This window comes from Plutella xylostella, chromosome 3 (genome assembly GCF_932276165.1).
Source record: "Plutella xylostella chromosome 3, ilPluXylo3.1, whole genome shotgun sequence".
Taxonomy (NCBI): domain Eukaryota; kingdom Metazoa; phylum Arthropoda; class Insecta; order Lepidoptera; family Plutellidae; genus Plutella; species Plutella xylostella.
Genome location: NC_063983.1, coordinates 7260517 through 7282452, shown reverse-complemented (window position 1 = coordinate 7282452; position 21936 = coordinate 7260517). Strand labels below are relative to the sequence as shown.

General features: G+C 36.1%; 1 protein-coding gene across 1 annotated transcript in view; it reads right to left on the bottom strand.

Moving 5' to 3' along the window:
• The window catches only part of LOC105388122 (rap1 GTPase-activating protein 1), a 210387-nt gene that overhangs the window by 156626 nt on the left and 31825 nt on the right, over positions 1-21936 (bottom strand). The gene's annotated exons all lie outside the window — the stretch shown is intronic.

Genomic DNA, 21936 nt, shown 5'->3' with positions numbered 1-21936 from the left:
CACCCCGGATTCGTACCTGCTAAGGGATGTTTTTTTTCGCCTGTTTTTCTACTATAGATCCTAGATCGCGCATTCGAAATATCTTTCCTAGCTGAGTATAATAGTAAATTGTTGGGGTTTTACGTGGAGGAGTCCGTTTCTACGCGGGAACGCGTGGCCGGTTTCGCCAGCCACGCTAGAATATTGGTTTGAACGTGGAGTGCGTATCTAGTACGTGCGGGCGTTACATCGAAAGGCGCAAGCTACTTGAGTCGGAAAGGAGTGTAGCTATACACTCACAACCACCGACGTAGAAGATTTGACTTCTTTTGCAAGGAAGATAATAGGTTATTGTGTAAGGGTAAGAAGAAGGGAAGCGTGATGGCGATGGATGATGGTAGATGTCTCATTCATACGATATCTCAATCGAGAGGTCGCAGGTTCAAATCCTGGCATGTAACATATATTTTTTTTGTTTAAGTATTCAGTATATTTAATTCAAGTAAGTATGTATTTTATTCTCTTGAAGTTTATTTAATACTTGAAATGATTTATTTAGGTCGGGTATTATTGACAAAAACAACACCCAAACATTGTTAAAAACTTACACATCCACCTACATTTAAAATTTGGACTCACTTAAAACGACTAGTTGTTCAACTTCATTAGTAGATATAAAAGTATAAAGTAGGTACATATTATTATTAGTAAGTACAGTAATAAAAGTACACTTTCGTACCTTGTTAAAGAAACCGCTGATTAATTTAAAATTTAAGACTTGATAAGGTTATAAATGAAGCATTGCTTAGGTGTACCTACATAGGTACAGGTAGGTACTTTTACGAAAAGCTTTGGTACATTGCATTTTTACTATACACCGACACCACTTTGAATTAAAATTCAATCACGATTGGATGTCTAAGTGGCTACTAAATCAGATTTTTATCTGTAATAAAAATGTGTTATACTTAATTAAGTATACTAGTTTACCTTTCTAATCTAACTATTATATTTTTATAGTGCTTGTTGCTGGTAGTAGGTCACCGTTCTTCTACTTAAGCATTCATTTTTATTAAAAACTTCCACTTCACTTTGAAAAACTAAAGGTAAGGTCATAGATGAAGGCTAAAGCTTCCATTTCCCTTACTACACAACTTCACCAAGTGTTACTTACGCGATGGCCGTAGTCCATCGAACGGTTGGAAGGTGGGATACTATGTTCGGTCGGTTCCCAACAAGCAATGGATTGCAGTCTATTTTGAAAGTCGTTTTGTACGCAACTTTAGCTTATTTTCTATTTGATGAAGATCCCTACGGAATTGCTGCTTTGACTTTGAATGGGTGGCTTTTTCTTTTAAGACGGAAGATTGATTTTAGGTGGCCGACAGCATAGGCCTATAGGTGGTTCATTTTAATATTCCCGTCTGCTCGACTGATACTTAGTAACACACGAGCAATGAAAAGTTTTCAGTGACAAAAGTGTGAAAATTAAATATTTTGTTCAAATTTTTAATTAAATGTCTTAAAAAAATAAGGGTAATTTGGTGTCGGCATTTTCTAAGTGAAACTTTTTAATTGCTCGCGAGTGTACTAACTAAATAAAAAACACATAAAAAAGGATGTCAAATTAGCTCTTCTTCGGTGGGTGCGAGAACAGAATACTGAACTCCGCTCATAAACTGGGACGGAGTGGAGACGGCGCGGCGCTCGCCTCTCCGCTCCGGCCCGCCATCGCATAGCATTTCTTACAGCCTAGTAATTTAGGAACTTCAACGCTCACACGAAGAGTTCAGAAGGTAAACACACACACACATAAACACAGAAATATTGTCGTTACAGTGACCGCACAATGTACGGCTTACCGAGAAGAGCGAGACACCCGAGTGTTCTTAATTTGAATTTTTCTAATAACAAAATGGCCGCGGGGTTCTTGTAACGGAGTTCTAGGATGTTCTGAAGTTTGTGGTGTTTCTGAATGAAATTGAAAGGTTTAAGATGATTTAATGAATCTCTCAATGATTTGATTGGATAGTAAATTGAGCAAAGAAATTAGAAGGTGTTCGTTATCACTTGATAATCTAATTAGAATTTTATATATTTCCAACGCCATCTTCAGTGATTTACTGGAAGCTTTATGTTAAAATGAGATCATTAAACACAATATTTTGTCGTCCAATCACACACAGTGCAACCATCAATAGCTGGCATTATCTTATAGGCCCAAAAAATTTATAAAGTAGATTCTTTTAACGTCAAAATGTTTTGAATTTATAAAAACTAACACTAAGAAAGTACCTACTAAAATAATTTAGGAAAAGTAAAAGGGACAACTCCTATTAATTATTCTAAACAATAAAATAGCGTTTACTTTCGTAAATCGTAATGAGGTAGGTACATACTTAAGTAATTGAATTTATGTTAAATTATGTAGGTACTTGTACTATACTTACTAAAACATTGAATTCTAATACAGTACAGTTTAAAGTGTTTAAGTACTACATAATATATTACAATAATATACTTATTATGCTTTTAAGTAATTTACGTAAATATAATTTATTCGTTTTAAGTTTTACCATAAGTACTTTAATAAATAAATAAAAAAGGCCAAGTTTAATTTAAACTTTTGTAACTTAAAAGGTTAGGTTATAAGGTTATCAGTATCTACCTATAACATCCCTGATTGACTGTACCTATGTGTAGTTTTCATCACAATCGCTTATAGCAATAATTTTATTATAGTCCATTATGTGGGTAAACCAGAATAACTGTGTACCCAAACTACCCAACTAAGTATTTACTTTGTTCATTCAAAACTTTATTTGAACAACGGACTTTCGCAGTCCCTCTGTTCCACAATAACTTAAACATAACATCACAATTTAGATTAGGTAGGTACTTCATTAAATTTCACATAATATCATGTGTGTGCATAATAATATGTAAGTACTTATTATGTTGTGTGGTAGATACCTAATAAGAGCAGTGGTAGCTCAGTCAGGTAAGCGCCCGCTTATCACGCCAGAGATGCGGGTTCGAATCCCGGCGCTGACATGTACCAATGAGTTCTTTGAATTTAAGTACAATGTATACAGGGTGTTGCAAAAAGGGTATCATCGCGAGGAAACCTGCATATCTAGATTTAGCACATCTAGGTATGTGAAACCACCAACCCGCAGTGGACCAGCGTGGTGGGAAATGGTCCAAGCTTAGGAAGGCAGTTTAGACATTGGGGATATGCACAAAGGTTCCACTCCAGAGAGTCAGGTGCCGGTACTTACACCCCCAGTGGGGGTTTTTTGTATTAGGCTATTCTATTCTCTGTGGGGGACCCAAATTTATAATAATAAAAATTATAATTATTTGAGTGATGAAAGTTCCAGCAATATCTCTCTGAACAGGTAAGAACATAATACTAATAAAACATAATAACTTAGGTACGTTTTTTTAAGAATATAGAATAGAATAGACGTTTATTAAATTAAATTTCGTTACATTGACATAAGTAAGTACTTAAAATTATTTACAATGTTTAATTTTATGTTTAACGTATTATTATTTCCAATTTTATATAAATAAGTAAATTTAGTTCATCACATAATAATTTTATTTATCTACAAAATATTTTTTGGATCTGTTAAACGGCCTCCCAACACCATAACAGTGCAGGGGTTGAGGTAGTATTCTCCAAGGTTACCAGCCTTTCTAGGAGAAATAATGATCAAATCGTTTTTTTTTTTGTATAGGTAAGTACATGGTTACAATTTTGAATCATTCAGTATTTATTTATTTACAAATAAGTAGGTACCTACATATTTAATACTAATAATATAATTTATTACTAACATAATTATGTTAAAGTCATTGAATATATATAATTATTTATAATTTGTTTACATTAGTTATTAGTACAAATAAAATGCATGCATTCAAATAACATGTCTAACCCATTATAATATTTTATCATTAACAAAAATTATATTATTATACAATCATTTATACAACCATTGATTTTGCTAGGCTTTTAAGAATATAAATAGGTATATTTTTACCGAAATTCACAACCAAATCAATAATAAAAAAAAAACGAAAATATCGAATCCTAATCCTAACTATATATATCCTAACTAACATTATAAATAAATAAATAAAAATTCTTTATTTCAGGCAATAAACCCATTGTTATAATATAATAAATAATATTATAAATTATAAATATAATATTAAATATATGTAAAGAAAACCACTACCTTATTGATATTGCTTTTCTTAATTCTTATTCTAATTCTCTTGTGACTGGCACTCATGTCAGTTGTCAATGTGTTTAAGAAAATTTAAGAGGTTATGTTTTTGATTTTGTAAATAAAGTCTAAAGAGCTTATTTCCTGTAAAATAATATCAATACCTTAAATAGAGGCTTTAAATGTTGTTTTTTTGTCTTACAGGTAAGTTATTAATGTGTTTAGTAGTGATTAGTGGAATTACATTGCATTGTAAACTTATAATGTTTTGTTAATAAAATATGTTTTGTCTTACAGAAAAACGCAATTACGTCTTTATTTATTTAAAACCGAATATTATTATAAAACAACATTTTCTGCACATATTTAAATAAGTATGGAGAAGTTGAGGTTTGATTTTGCTGTGAAATCTGCAGCGGATGGAAAATCCAATATTATTTGCATAACCTCAATAGGTACACCTACTGGACAGGTTTTCAGTATACCGGATGAATGTCAGCCTGCAAGTTTACATCAGGTTATCACAAAAACCTCAAACTATGCCAAAGTAAGAAAAACATTGAATACACGGCACCAGACAAGAAAAATATGGATAACCTTGACAGATGAAATATCTAAGATATATTTAGATGAAGGAGAAAACTTGCAGTTTAATGATTTCTACCTAGAGGAAATGATAGAAAACATACAAGAGGATAAATCATTATCTAGTAGTTCAAATCGAACATTGGAAAAACTTTTAGAAAAATTGCTCGAAGAAAAACAAACAAACCCGGAGACTCAAAATTTGGGTAAAATCTCAAAAGATTTTATGATTGAGAAATTCAATGGGCGGAATGCAAATGCTCACCAATGGATTAAAAGTTTCAACAAGGAATGTGAACGCTTCCATATTAAAGAAGACCATAAGAAGATTGAAATTTTAAAAAACTTTTTGGAATACGCTGGTATAGATTGGTACAGCTGTTCGCTTATAAAATTTACAGTCGAATCAGAGTGGAACAAATGGGAGAAAAGTTTCTGTGATACATTTGGAAACAAAGGCTGGTCGCCCATCAGATATGCGCTTTCTTTTAAGTATCAAATGGGATCACTGCTTGATTATGCATTAAAAAAGGAAAAAATATTACTAGAAGTGAGGAAAATAAATATAAATTTTATATATAAATATAAATTTTAAATATCCTAACTAATATTATAAATGCGAAAGTAACTGTGTCTGTATGTCTGTCTGTCTGTTACTCTTTCACGCCAAAACTACTGAACGGATTTGAATGAAATTTGGTATACAGACGGTCTAAACTCTGGGAAAGAATAATATAGGCTACTTTTTATCCCGCAATTCCCACGGGAAAACGTTTTAAGGCGTTTTTAAGGCGCGCGGGAACAGCTAGTAGTTGATAAACGAAACGTCAAACAACTTTACTGATTCACTTATTAAAATGTCGAACTTTCCGAATATTAAATAATTACTTCGTGATTATATTGGTTGGTGCTTTATAATAATAAATATTACTCAAATATTTTAGCCAGCAAACCTAACGGTTATTTACAGGGATGTATGAGTACAATGGATTTAATTACAATATCCAGTATTCAGTATTAATGATAGATCGTCGTTTTCCCAACATAAACTGACAACAAAGATAACATTAATAGATACCGTCCTGACTGATCAAAGAATGATCATGATTATGAAATGAGTGATCGGTAGTTTTTTATGCTTCATTACTTCATTTACGGAACCGAAATCCTAAAAAGCATCGTTAGTAGCTAAGTACGCGCAGCGTGGTTTACAAAAAGGTCAAATTTTCTACAGCGGTGGGGTTGAAGTTGATTTCAGTGCAACCTCGAATTGTGGCTTTCATAGGTTCTGTCTATAGAGACAGGGAATTCATAGAAGGGATTTAGAACGGCTCCCTCGCGCGTATTCCCGTGTAGAAACGGACCCGATATTCATGTGTGACCTTCGGTACTTATACTGAGGGAGCTGAAAAACTTTGATACCGCGATGTAGGATTTCCGCTGCGGGTTCGCGTTTGGTTCATAGTTCGCACAGTCATGTAGATTTCTCAATACTATTGTATCAAGACCTATGGAGAAATGGACAGTGCTATAGATCTGCTGGCCCATACGGTGGATGGGTCTCGCTCTAGTCTCGGTCGATGTATTATCTTATATTATAACTTTTGCTAATAGGTAATTATGACTTTATACTACCTTAACTTATATTGCATGACTGTATTAATTAGTATTTACACATATTTATTAATTAGTAGATATATGTAAAATATGTAGATTAAGATCTCATCACACACAAACCCTTGAATTCTTATTGTCGACAAATTTGTATTTAAATGTGTTTGTTAATTAAAAAATGTAGATGTGCTTGATCTAGCTATATAGATAGAACAACATATATATATAGATAGGACAAAATATGAACGTTTTTAGTTAGTAATTTCCTGAATTGAATCCTGATGCGCTGCTAAATGAACTTCAGTGTTGCAGACGGCGTCATTAACGTACATTTTCTGTTAAGCAGTAATTTGATGCTATTGTTACTGGAATGGAACTATTTCATTGCTCACAACTGTATAATATTATTCTATTCTATTCAACCTGAGCTAATAAAAACGTTTAGCGTTTGGTAAAAGTGACCCTTCGTGTAGATTCGAAAATAGTATCGAATCCGGTGCTCGCGACTCAGTGTCGCTGAAATTCCACCTAACATATGGAAAAAATAAATGTCACTTTTTGAACTAACTTTGCTTTACATTTTGACAGTGACAGTTGACGATACGCAACGATAACGGAGGATCGAAACTTGTGCTCACGACTCAGAGGCGCGAGCATAGGATTCGATACTATTTTCGAATCTACACGAAAGGTCACTTTTACCAAACGCTAAACGTAGGTATTTAAATCAAATTTTGTACTAACTGACAGACATATGACAGGCTACTAAATACGTTTAGCGTTTGGTGAAATTCCACCTAACATATGGATAAAACAAATGCAGAATTTCAAAATTCGCGAAAAAAAAAGTCATTCTCCATAGTAAAAAGTCACGTGACCAACAAATTTTATGGAAAATTAAATATTTTTTTCGCGAATTTTGAAATTCTGATTTCAGTTTCGGGCTTAGATATACCATGCTGCACATGTAGGTTTCGGCTTAGTATACCCTTTTTGCAACACCCTGTATAACAATATTGTTACCCGAGAATAAAAGGGGTATTATATGATCATAGAGAGACTTGCATACTTGTTGCCTTGTGGCAAAATAGTGGTAGTGGTAGGACAGATGGACTTTTATCTGAACAAGTATTTTTTTGACATCGAGAGTTAACTTTCTGCTCTCACAACGTACTTACTACATATTTTTGGAATAAAAAGGGTCAAATCTGCTACGACCGGTGGTGTTGAGATTGCGCCTCCAAACAACCTCCCACTGGGCATCGTCTGACTGAGAGAGACATCTCTCGGGAATTCTGTGAAAGAGTTTTTTTACACGGCTCTCGAACCGTGTTCCCGCGTAGTAACGGACCCCACTGAACAGATTCATCCCGTGTATTTATGTCGACGTGGCAAAATACTTACATACCGCGATGTAGGATTCTGAAGTCTCCCTTCTTCAGGTAAAAAAGTAACAATATGTTTTTTATGGGTTTATTGGGGTAGACAAGTACCCCTCTGAATCCCCTTGCCATCTGAAATATGAAGATAACTTTAAATTCCCTTAACATTTATTTAAATCATTAGAGGCTTCGTAGAACTTCTACTTATGTAGCTCATTAAGATAAGCCGTTGAACGAGAAAGGATAATCTTGTAAACACCTTAAAAACTGAAAATAACAATTATTTATCTGCCTTGTAGAGTAAATTTTATTGTTTCAGTCGTATTATCACATTGTACCTATTGTATTTTATAAAAGCGGATTATTATTAAAATTTCAACAGCGAATACCAAATTTAATGCCAATGTTCACATTATTAAAAATATACAAGTACCCTAATAAAAAAATAATTCACCATTAATTTTATTTCAACAAATTTCATTTAATTAAACCCGACAAACACATAGCAAACTTGGAACACCCCTCTTGTTAAAAATACAACGTGCTATATTTAGGCAGGTGACCCCTTCGGATGACGTCATAATATATCATCCTTCAAGGACTCTACCTATCGTTGTCGTATTACAGAGATGGCAAGCCATATCTACCTTTAACTTAACGAGATAGAGTATTGATTAGCACGTCACACGGCTGTACTCGGGCAAAAAGGTAGAGCGCTGTCTGATTAGGGAGTCCGAGAGTCCTATCCTGGCCCCTGGGTGTATTTGTGTTGTATTATGTGTAATCTATATAATTACAATGAATTATTTCATATTAAATTATAAAAGAATGATCATTGGAGAAAGTGATAACTGGTGACAAAATATGCTAAAACAATTTTTCTTAAATCTTCTTTTCAGAGTCTATGCCGGATTTAGCCTCTAAACTGAAACTTCGCAAAATAATACTGGGTTTTCAGGTTTCAGGAGGCAAAAGAGGTCATATTCTCTACAGCAGTGGTGTTGTTTGGGTATGCACCCTAACGACTTTTAACTTGACCATTTTATTCATTGCGCTTTACATATGTCGGTTAAGACAGTCATCTGAAGGGTACGGCGTAGTTAGACTGGCTACGCCGCAAACCAGGTCACTGTGTAGAGACGGACCCCCGCATGTTACTTCAGACGACCTGTATATATACCGAGAGAGCTAAAAAACTTTGATACCGCGATGTAGGATATTAACTTTAATTACCAAAAAGGGTCTATAATATTAAACTTATTCGGTTATTTTTTAAATCACAGGTTAATTAGGTCTTCTTAAATGTCCTCAAATGAAAAAAGGGTTGAAATACAACTTGGGTTAGTGGATAAATAATATTTTAGAACGGGCCGTTTGACGCATGCGCGTTACGTCATCGGGAGATGAAATATCGCGAATATCCAGTACGCAGATATTCTATTAAAGCCGAGTGAGGAGTGAGGCCGGTTTCCAGTTCACCTTGGAAACATATTTTAGGGCCAGCTTCTTTGTGGTTCGGCAAATATTTTTATTTCTTGCTTCAAAATGCATAAGTATAAGTAGGTACTTCGAGCATCCTAACTATCTATAGGTTTTACACAAATACTTACATAATGACTGTGTGTATGAAGGTAATTTGCGTATCAGTCAGGCGAAAAGTGACTCTTCGTATTAAAACGAAAATAATAAACAGATTTCTACAATTATTGTTTCAAGGTCTACCTCGCAGTAAGAGTAGCAAAACACTGGAGGAAGTTAGCTTAGTGCATTTACACGATAGAAGAAGAAGAAGGTCTTATTATACTTTTTTCAGTTACAGTATAGTTTTTTAGTTTCATACATAGAACAACGCGGACTCGGGTGTACCCTCGGGAAGCGTCATAGCGATCTTTCTTGATACAAAAAAGTCTGCCAATTTTTGCGGGGGGAAATTTTACCGTTTACCTTGATTATGTCTCATGGGACATGCCATTATGAGTTTTAATTCCTAGCAATAAGGGTTATGTAAAGAGACAATTAATTATGAACACAGTGTCGTCATTCTTTCTTTCCATGGATGTAACAATCATCGATAAGCGTTATCGATAAAATCGAAATCATTTGTGTTGGAAATAATAATTATAAATTAATTAAATTATGAATGATTAACATATGAAGCATTTTTTTCTATAACTTATCTTTTAAAGTTTTTTTTCTTAAAATATAGAATGTAGATGAAATGCTTCCAAAAAAGTTAACCATATGATTTACTTGTCAAAATATTTTTTTTTATATAAGTACGACTAAAATGTTTTTTCTGCTCCATAAAAACTTGGTTGGTTTTTTTACAACTTGAATTTCCTGAAAGCGATGACCAAAAAATTTTCAGAATGACCCCCTAGTCAACCATGTCGGCTTACGTTCACCACTTTTGTAATATCTCGTAGGTATATCAGAGCAATTTTTTGAAAAATAAAATAAACTATGCGTATCCTTCTTTAACTGTGACCTTTTTGTCGATAAGCACATACATATTTACATACCGGTACTCTCCTCACTATGGCATTTTTCTGATATTGGTTGCTGGGCTACGGGCTACGGCTAATAACAATTAACCATGACCGAAGGCGATCAAATCTGTGATCAAATCCGGAAATCCGAATATTCTATGCAATGAAGCTGTCATTTAGTAATGTATAAAAATAATTTTACACGAAACGAACGCTTTGCCAACTAGATTGAGTCTAGTGAAAATTGAGACTGCAACTAGTTTTTAAAATCTGTGGGCCTTTCTGGCCCACTACCCCGGCAGAGGGGAACGTCTGCCTATTTCGTTTCCAGACCATTCATACTCAATGGTTTCATATGTCATAATTACTTGTTCATGAAATAAAATTCAAACCTATCCAGAAAGTATCGATTTTATATTGTTTCTCGGTTTCCCAGAATGAGGGGCGGATTGTGTCTACAGACTCTACAGGTTGTTGCAATAGTGGTAGTAAGTAAGTATACAATATTTTGTCTATCGGCGCTTCCCCCACAGTTAGGGTAAAGCTGAAAAAGTCCCTTATGGCCGAATTAAGCAAATAGATTTCATTTAGAAAAAAAAACCAATATTTTGTTCTAAAACTTTAGGAAAATCGTAAAAGAAAATTATTTTGCTACTCCAAATTAAAAAAGTCACGTGACCATCAAAGTTTCTATGGGAGAGCAAAATTTACTCTATATTTTGTATTCTGTCTGTGTCGTGCTCTGGTGTTTGTCAGCTGAAGTCAGCTCTCTATTCTGTAATCTCTAGATCACGATAAAAATCCTCCCTGTATACGAGTCTGCTTTAAATAAAGGATATTTCAGAAGGCCATCGGTGCCTGCTGTTCTGTTCAAAATTGTAGAGAAAGGTAACCGATGTTCGATAGATGGAAGATAGCACAGGCTACTTGAGATGCTAGGCGAAACATGACATTCTTTTCGTAACTTATTGGACCATTGGACTATTGGACCTTACTCAAGTTATTAATAAATGTAAATGACGGTATCGGTCATTCAGGATAATACCGCGATTGTACTTAAATTCCAAAGAAGCCATTGGCACATGTCAGCGCCGGGCTTCGAACCCGCATCACTGGAGTGAGAAGAAAGCTTACCCGACTGAGTTACCACCGCCCTTAGTAGATTAGACTTTGACTACACCGTAAACCATGCATTATTCGTCCGTAATCCCTTAACAAAAGCCTTGTCAAGACGCTCAATACCTGACTTGTAGGAGTACTCTCACAATAGTGACCGATCTATTGTTGTCACTGGCCCATTAGGGATCCGGTCCTTCCGGCTAATTGCTAACAAATCCACCAATCGCAGGCCGTATCCTACATCGCGTAGTTGAAATATTTTTGGCAGTTTGGTTATATAGAGAGTGTTGGATGCAGAGTGTCGGGGAGTGTCCAGTCATCGCGGGGAAACGGTTTGCAAGGAGCCGGGCGAGCCGAACTCCTTGCCTGCATGAGACTGCGCGGCGCCCTACGCTGCCCTAGGACGCGCCCGCGACAGTATAAACATTGATTTCATTGTAATTGACGTGTCCGTACTACTAGTACAGTATATAACCTGTAGGGCTTGGGCTGGCTTCCCACCCTCGACTCCACCGATGAAGACGCTTTGACACTCCCTTTTGTATATTTTTGCCAGTGGTCGTTGTTGTTATTGTTTTTGTGTAAAGGTTATTGGAACTCTACACGTTCTCTGTAACCATTTTTCCGGATAGATACCTAATTCTAATAATAATATGTTTTAAATAAACCTTACTACCACAAAACCTTAAATATTTCCCAATCGCCCTGAAATACTATTTATATAAAGATGGCTTGCATGAAAATCATTTTTATCCGTTGAAGTACGAACTCTTTGATTTTTCTCTTTGTACGGTGCAATAGGAAAGGATTAAAGATATCGTATCACTTTTCAGATTTGTGCCTCTTATTTCAAGTTCGTAGAAGTCCAATTTGTGCCTCTTATTTCAAGTTCGTAGAAGTCCAATTTGAATAGAAAACGTTACATTTGCGATAGCGCTATCAGGTTCAGATTCAGATCCATCTGGAAAACCATTATGGCTGCAAATAGAGCTTAGGTTAGAACTAAACTGTTTTTTTTATCTATTTTTATTTAGGGACTTTGATTTTTAAAGAAGACATGTTAGTCCCATCATAACCTAATACAGGACCTAAACTGTTATGAAGATATAATAGTTCTAGTAACAACATGAGACTCCTGGTTTATGTCCGGAAAGCCGTGGGCAGTAAGTAACTGAGGCTAATCTGACTGCCAAATCCTTTCACCTAAGTGAAAAACCTTTCTACCTTTTTACTTGTACCTCCTGTAGGTTGGCTGGTTGAAAATGCTTTTAGCATTAAGTCCACCTTTTGTAAACTTATATATATGTCATATTTGTGCAATAAAGTATTAAATAAATAAATGAAAACCCTAGGCTTCAGTGATTAGTGTGTCACCGACACTGCGGCAATAAGAAAAAAAACTTTTGCAGCTCTACATGAAATCTTAAATATACAAATTGAAATACTAAATTACTAAATAATTAAATGCCTTTTACTAAGTACTAACCACATATCATCTCAGGTGGGAGTCCAACAGGGTGATCCATTGGGACCCTTTATATTTAGCCATACATTTAATGGCGACTTCCGTGAAGAGACAATTTTATGTATTTGGCAAAGTCGCCATTAAATGTATGGTACTTAGATGACGGCATAATTGGAGGAAGCCCGGATATTGTTTTAAGAGACATTGAAGAGATTATCTTAAAGTTTAAGGAGATAGGCCTTGAAGTCAACACAGATAAGTGTGAGCTTTATTTTTGTGGTCGGGTATCGACAGAGTGTCTTGCTCGTTTCCATAACTTGATTCCAGGAATACAAGAATTAAACAGAGAAACTTTTACTCTGTTGGGTGCACCCTTATTTCCTGAGGCCACTCCAAGAATCTTCTTCTTCTTAAAGTGCCTCTCCATCATTGAAGGTTGGCAGTCAGCTCTTTGCAGCGCTCTCTATTCCTGGCTGTTTTAAATAATTCTTCCACGGTTTTTACACCGGTCCACTCTTTGATGTTGCACAGCCACGTCAATTTTCTCCTTCCAGGCCTTCTCTTTCCTTCCACTTTGCCCATTTTTATGGTATGTAGCAGCTGGTATCGCTTATTACGCAAAAGGTGTCCTAAGTAGGCTACTTTGCGCTGATCGAGGAGAAAATCCGGTTCCTTTTGTTGGCTCAGACGCATCTGAATAATCTCCCTGCTCATATTGCACTGACTCTTTTTAGACATTGCTTATCGATGCCAAAACTTACTTACACAGTAAGGACAGCCCCTGTTTGGCATTTCAGTAACGAAGTGTCTGCGCTTGACAGTTGTTTGAAAAGCACCCTTGAGGAAATATTAAACATCAGCTTGAGTGACTATCAGTGGTGCCAGGCGGGACTACCCATTCGTCATGGTGGTTTGGGAATACGACGGGTGCAGGACACTGGACTTGCAGCATTTTTGGCCTCATCTCACGGGGTAGTGGAACTGGTTACTCACATTCTCAATGTTAATGGTGATGAGTTTCAATTGCCCTTTGTAGATGAGGCTTTAGCTTCGCGGTCGACTTTGTGTCCTGGTTGTGATCCACCAGATCAGCCAAAATCTCAAAGAGGCTGGGATGTTGTCCGGGCTCAGATCGTTTTTGAAGATCTCGAAAGGAGAAGCTCAGGCGCAGACTTAGCGAGGATTAAGGCATCAAAGATACCAGAGCATGGTTACATGCTCTCCCATCACCTCAGTTAGGCACTTTAATGGATGATGACTCATTAAGGATAGCAGCAGCCCTTAGACTTGGTTGCAATATCTGCGAGCAGCATAGGTGCATCTGCGGTACATTAGTTGATGTTAAGGGATACCATGGGCTGAATTGTTTGAGGTGTACTGGCAGGTATCCAAGGCATCACGCCTTAAATGACATCATCCGAAAGGCATTGGTATCTGCAAACATCCCATGTGTACTGGAGCCCCCAGGTTTGAGCCGGACAGATGGCAAACGTCCAGATGGCTTGACCCTTGTTCCCTGGGAGCGGGGAAGATGCATGCTGTGGGACGCTACCTGTGTAAGCACCTTTACTGCCTCCCACTTACCTCACACTATTTGTAGTGCCGGATCCGCCGCAGAAAAAGCCGCGCGACAGAAACACCTCAAATATATTGTCCTAAAGGCTTCCTATATTTTTATGCCTGTCGCGTTTGAGGTGACGGGTGTTTGGGGAACTGAGGCCAGGTTGTTAATTCGTGCAATATTCCGACGACTGCGAGATAGGGGCTTTGACCGTCGCTCCGGGTCGTACCTGTCTCAAAGGATATCCGTGGCTATACAGCGCGGAAATGCAGCTAGCATAATGGGTACATTTTAACCAGGTACGACCAGGGGTGGCCTATTTTACTAGATATATTATTATTATGAATTTATTATTATTTTTAATGTAATATTTTTGACGAAGCACGTTGCTGATGTTTTTATTCTAGTGATTTGACGATGTATATTATAGAAAAATCTATGTTTTTATTTTTATATTGACGAAGAATGTTGTGGATTATTTATTGTTTGAACTTTCATATTATTATTATTTTTTTGCATGGTTGAATTATTACTGTGAATTTAAATAAATAAAAGTACTAACCTAATGTTTCTAAACTTTAACGCAAATGAGTCATAAATTCGATTTCGGTAAATTGACATTGAGTATTTTCCGAAATTAGGGCTTCCGAATAACTTCATTCATAAAAGCCGTGAATAATTTACCAGAACTGAATAATTTATGAAAACGGAATCATCAATCATAAAGTTGATCAAAGCATATTTTACTATATTTTCTTGGTAGCCTCGCTCAGTTTATAAAAAGTTTTCCCCGTGTGACGGGATAAAAATTTGCCCATGTGTTCTATCCAGGGTGTCAGCTTATTAAAAGAAAAATTTAATGAAAAATGATTCTGCTATTTTTCTGTGAAAGAGTTCATTCAAAGGAGAATGGCCATTTCTCTATGGCGTCATGACCCAGAGCGGCCTTTTAAGAAACATACACTGATGTGTAGTCCGTGACTACAGCATATACTGGTATAAATTTTATTATTATGAGGCATGGGAGAACGAAGGTATAAGTGCTGAAAGATCAAGTCTTCCTACTGTAATAGATGTTACCCTCAAGCTAAAAATTGTTTTTAAAAGTGTTCCCGTGGGGATTTCTGGATAAAAAGTATTCTATTTTACTCCGGGATAACGGAAACTTGAATAGAATAAAATAATTTTTGAAATTCGTCTCTTTATAAACATAGGTTTTTGAGTGTGAAATGTGCAAAAATAATTATAATATTATTTGCATAAATAAAATCATGTAATTAATACATTTTGCGATGCACTATGTATTGGGAATCCCATGATTTACATTATAAAACTTATTTTGCGTGTAATATTCATCAAAATCATATATAACGAAAAAATTAAAATTAATAAATTAACTTTTGAACCCTAATATCTCAAGAACCCCATGGTTTAGATTTTTTTTAAATATTTTTCCCTGATAGTAGACATTGTTATCAATAACTTAAAATAGGTTTAGTTAGTGGCTGCTAACTTACGCAAAGCGGGTCAGATTTCGCCATTCTTCTTTACAAACTTTAACTTTTAATGTACGCACGTTCAAAAAAAAATAATGCCATTGATCTCTGCCATTGACGTTCCATATAATAATATGTCACTGAAAATGTTTAATTGGTCGTGAGTGTATAAGTTTAGGTCCAAATGTCGCATCACTAAATCAGACCAAAATGAGGTGTCAAAAATTCTTCGTCGTGGGTTGTTGGGACGGCTAGCACGCACTCAGTGCCATATACTAGACGCCCACAATGAGGTAGATTTTGTAGGTCAAGGTCACAGGTAACGTGACCTCGAGCCGGCTTCAGTGCCCCCATGACTGTCAGTGATGACGTCAGGGGGCTCTGAAGCCGGCCTAGCAGTCGAAAAGTTCAGGAGTTTGGACCAGCCTCCTAGTACTGGCTTCACGCGAAGAAACGTACACCCCGACGGCAATAGAGAATGATTTTGTATTTAAACATGATCATAGAAAAATGTTAATACCGAGATGTAGGATTTTTACCTGCATCTATTATTAGAAAGAGATAGGAAAAGGAGGGTACAGCTATCTATCTATTGTTAAAATAAAAAAAAACATCGCATTGCGATTGCGAAATGCGCAGTAGCAGAAGGGACGCCATAGTGCATAGGCACATCTTAACGGTCTATAGTTTCAACATATTTTATATTAGTAAATAATTATAAAATGTACTGAGGTTAAAGTACTAATACTTAAGAATCTATTTTGGTACTTACTCTCTGTATAACCTTTGATGTAAAACTTTAATATCCTGCAGTATCAAACGCTCAACCGTACCGTAACTACAGTGTTATTATGCTATTTATAAAATTATTACTTTCATAGCAGGAGGGCTGTAATAATAGCAGATGTCATAGCAGGCTACAATATCATCTTTATTGTGTTAGTGTTACAGAAAGTAGGCCAAATCCAGCAGTATGAGTGTTACTTTCTCAAATGAGATATTTTTAAAGCTCTTTCAGCTAAGGGGCATCTCAAAAACAACAACATGCTTTATCTGTTAAAACTCTATGTGGTAATAATTATGTAGAGATTAAAAAATTACGCTCCCCATGTAGGTAGATATTATTTATTACATTCAACGAAAAATTTCATTCAGCAAAACATTTAAAAGGGAGTGTCAAAGCGTCTTCATCGGTGGAGTCGAGGGTGGGAAGCCAGCCCAAGCCCTACAGGTTATATACTGTACTAGTAGTACGGACACGTCAATTACAATGAAATCAATGTTTATACTGTCGCGGGCGCGTCCTAGGGCAGCGTAGGGCGCCGCGCAGTCTCATGCAGGCAGGGAGTTCGGCTCGCCCGGCTCCTTGCACACCGTTTCCCCGCGATGACTGGACACTCCCCGACACTCTGCACCCACCACACTCTATATAACCGAACTGCCAAAAATATTTCAACTACGCGATGTAGGATACGGCCTGCGATTGGTGGATTTGTTAGCAATTAGCCGGAAGGACCGGATCCCTAATGGGCTAGTTACACAACAATACGACAATAGATCGGTCATTATTGTTTCTTTAGTACGCACACTAGATTCAGGTAAACGAGAGTAGTAAGGTAGGTACTAGACCTAAATAAATCGTTCTACTAGCTAGAGCCGTAATATCTTCACTGTTAAAAAGTACACTTACGAGCAATGAAAAAGTACCAGTGACAATAGCACTTTATTGCTCTTAAAGGGAAAAGACTAGCTTAATGACGCTGCCGCCGTATGCATTATTTAAATATACATTTAACAGCGCATCAGAATATTACCAACTAAACACGTAAATATGGTTATCTTATTCTTAATTGAATGTTTTATAAAATTGGGGTCATTCGGTGTCAACATTTAGTAAATGGAACTATTTAATTGCTCGTGAGTGTTATAACTATGTATGTGATGTTATATGTTATGATAAGAGGAAACGAACTAGCTACCGGCAGCGCCTCTCTCGAATCAGGTCAACATTTAACTCGATTTGATCGAAATACTACGAACATACGAGAAGCTTTTCCTATACTGTGTCTGCACTGAAAATATACTTTAAAACCGGAAAAATCAATAAATACTCTAGCTTAACATACATTTACATTACTCTGAATATAATATATTGTGTACTGTCGTTGGGTGTCTAGCAAAACATTAATTTACGTTATCTTAATAACATTAGGCAATAATAATTTATCCTGGTAACCATAACGTTTTAAAGGCGAAGCGAAGCTCGCGTGAAAAGCTAGCTTCATTGTGTATCAAGAAGTTTGTACGAAACCTTTCTCAACGGTTTTACAAAGAAAAAGTTTACAAGTCCCCTTTTCAAACCTTTTATTAAGAAGGTTTATGCAGATTTCTTCCTAAGTTATTTTGGAAAGTTTGGGAGTTCTTATATGGATTTAACCACGTTTTTTTTATTTATTTATCGTGGAGCAGTAGTAAAAGTACCTTACCTAACCACTACACCATTTGATCGTCAAATATTTATGTACGGTCAGCTGCATAAATACCTATACCTTGTCAAACTGACGAACCGTCAATGTTTCAATTAATGGATAAAAGCGGTTTCAGATTGACAAGGTACAAAAGTGTACAGCTACTTATTATGCAGCTGACTGTACAATAATATTATCCTCTGTACGCTTAGCAACAAATTTTCGATAAACCGGCAAGCTTTCTATGTAATTTCGATAATGTACTTATTCGTATTTGCTTCAGTGGGGCAGCTACTTTTATTAACCGAAATTCAACGTTTCAAGAGCGGTCATGCGATCGGTAGGTCTACTGCTACGAGATAGAGTCGTGGATAGCGTGAACAATCGTTTGCGTCAAGTTAGAGTAATGGTCTTCGCACAGTATTAACAACTCAACGGCGACTCGACTCTATGCTAGACATTTATTTAAGCCCTGTGTCATATGTTCAAGGTTTAACTTCAAAAAATGACATTTAGCGTACGATGCGTAGGCCACTCGTTGTACACTACTTTATAATCATTTTTGAAATTAAACCTTGAACATATGACACAGGGCTTAAATATCAATGTCTAGCATATAGTCGAGTCGCCGTTGAGTTGTTATAATGTGCGAAGACCATAAGCCTCCACGGATGATTGGACGAAGCTTAAATAAAATATCGATACAATGTAGAGTGATAGATTAACAATATGCGTCAGTGCCAAAGACACGTCTCTCGAAAAATAAGTAGACGAATTTGTTTGTTTTGTCACTTTATTCATTGGTTCAATGGTTGTCATTAGGTTGAACTTAAAACGGTTTGACAGTAAACAAAATGCGGAAAGTTTTTAGCTTCGTTTTTGTATCTGACACACCATGTTGTTTCGTATTTTGTTAATATAAGTGTAGATTGATTTATTAGATCCCTGTGGTATACTTGCTATAGGTTATACCGGTCATACGTATGAAGCGGTTGAGACTTGAGATACGGTTTCGTAATCACTTTAGTTACCTACATGGCCTATATTAATGATGTCGATTCTAAAGGCAGAAATTCTAATTTTAACGCTGTCAAACTAAAAAATTTGCTAGCATAAAATGACATATACGGAAACAATCATAGAGTCAAATTTTAAATAAAGAAATTAAGGTTTTGACAGCTCTAAATTTAGAATTTCTGCCTTCAGAATCGGCATCAATATCTATGTAATCTAGTAATGGCTATGTTCATCATCATCAGTAATAAAAACTGTTACCTTTATGTTGTTAATAACAAATTTTATATTTCTCTACGTTCCCAATTGGAATATTCTGATTTCTTATTTGTTTGTGGTGCCGAGTTGGGAAGAAGCCTGTTCACACTCGGCCAATGCCGATGATTAGAAATGAAATCCGGGGGCAGCCGAGTGAGGCCGACCGGAATAACTCCACTTGATATGACAGAGATCAGCTTATATACCTATCACACTCACGAGCAATGAAAAAGTTCCACTCACAACATCATCATCATCATCATAATCATCAGCCTATAGTAGTCCACTGCTGGACGTAGGCCTCTCCCAAAGCACGCCACTGGATGCGATCTTTAGCTTTCCGCAAAATGCCGACACCAAATTACCCCAATTTTTTGAAACATTAATTTGGAATTTTATCAGAACATTTGCGCTTTTAGTTGGTAATATTCTGATGTGCAACTAAATATATTAAATATTATTACACAAGCCTTTTCCGTTTAGGAATTTGGTGCTATTGTACCAAAATCCTAAACGGAAAAAGCTAGAACTTTTTCATCGCTTGTATGTATGTATGTAAGTGCTGATATTCCAATGGTCTGGTAAAACTAAACATCTAAGTAAATCCCATATACAATTTTCTTTTCAGCAGATGTTTGGCCTAACTTTAATCCATTACTCATAAATGTTACCCTGTATAAATGTTGCCGTCCGATCGAGTACGATACGATAACAAACTAACGTAAATATATTATACACTAGCTGTTCCCGCGAGCTTCGCTTCGCCTTAAAAAGTTTTCCTGTGGGAATTCCGCAATTAAAAGTAGCCTATGTGTTAATCCAGGGTGTCGGCTAACTCCATACCAAATTTTGTTAAAATTGGTTCAGCCGTTTTGACGTGAAGTAGTAAAAAATACACTCACTAACTTTCGCATTTATAATATTAGCAGGATAGTTACTGGAAGTCTTATTTACGCGGGCACTGTCGCATCCATCTTCCTTATACACAGTAAAACTGTTGATTACTTTAAAGTTCAGTTGCGATAATTCGATCCTGAAGTTGGACAGGAACCCGATATCCTGCCGGGGACGCTCCCTCATGATTAATGGCAACACAATGTGGGGCAAAATGGACAAATATCGGTGAGTTCGTGATTGGTAACTCAATATTTCCAATGGGGAACCTTGTGGGCTATTGGAGGGTGATATTTTGGCGATTGTTATCGTAATTTAGGGCTCATTTTCACTATTGACACGAGTGTGAGTGACGTAGAAGGACATTATGGCAGTATGGCTTCGAAAATGCCTCAAACAAAGCCATCGATATCCTTCAATGAACATAAGCTAAGCATTAGCTACTAAATCCGTGTGAGCTCTACATTATGTGTAGCGATGAATCGATTACACGGGTCGATTTCTAGTCGCTAGTCGGTACAAGTTACCTCAGGATGTCAAGTGCGAGTTTTTACTCCGTTGGAGTAGTGGCGAGTGAACGCGAATTTGTATAACACGGGAGATTCGCCTAGCTCCGCGTTAATAAAAAATTTAGCCATTTTCACTGCTTGTTCGGTTAAGAAAAACCTTTCCTTGGTCTTCTGTAAGTCACAGTCACTTTAGCCTAATATTTTATTTGCTGTATTATAATTGTAATAAATATGCACCAAGTTAATAAAAAAACACGAAATTGCTTTTGTCACCCGAGTAAATGGCCAATAACCGTACTTGTATTCATTTCAGTTTGAACTTACTGTTATTGGTGTATTGTAAAATTTGGTTTTAAAAGTTGCATTCAGGTTTCAGACATTCAGGGATAGATAATTATGAAAGATTGCACCACTTTTTTCATTTTTAAACTAAGCAAGCGAGAACAAAGAGATTCTTCATACTACTTAGCTTTATTCAAATTGAATTATGTTTTATAAGAGAATGAAGTCAAATTAAATCAGCGAAAACAAACTCGCGTAGCAAGATAATTGAAAAAACCTTGCAAAGGAAAGAAAAAACATTATATTTTTTCTTCGTACGAGTGTGTATGAAATTACAGACCTTTAGCAAATTTTGGTGCACCCGGGCGGAATTATATACTTTAACTTTTATGTAGGAAGAAAATTGGTTCCTGAAATAACAAAGGCAGGTAGCTATTTGTATAAACTCCTATAAGGAAAAGTTACAGACAAGAGATTCTTCATTTTGACAATGTCGAGTTAGGTAGGTGAATCTAAAGTATGATAAAAGTTTTCCTGTACCTCCTGTAGGTTGGCTGGTAGAAAATGCTCTTAGCATTAA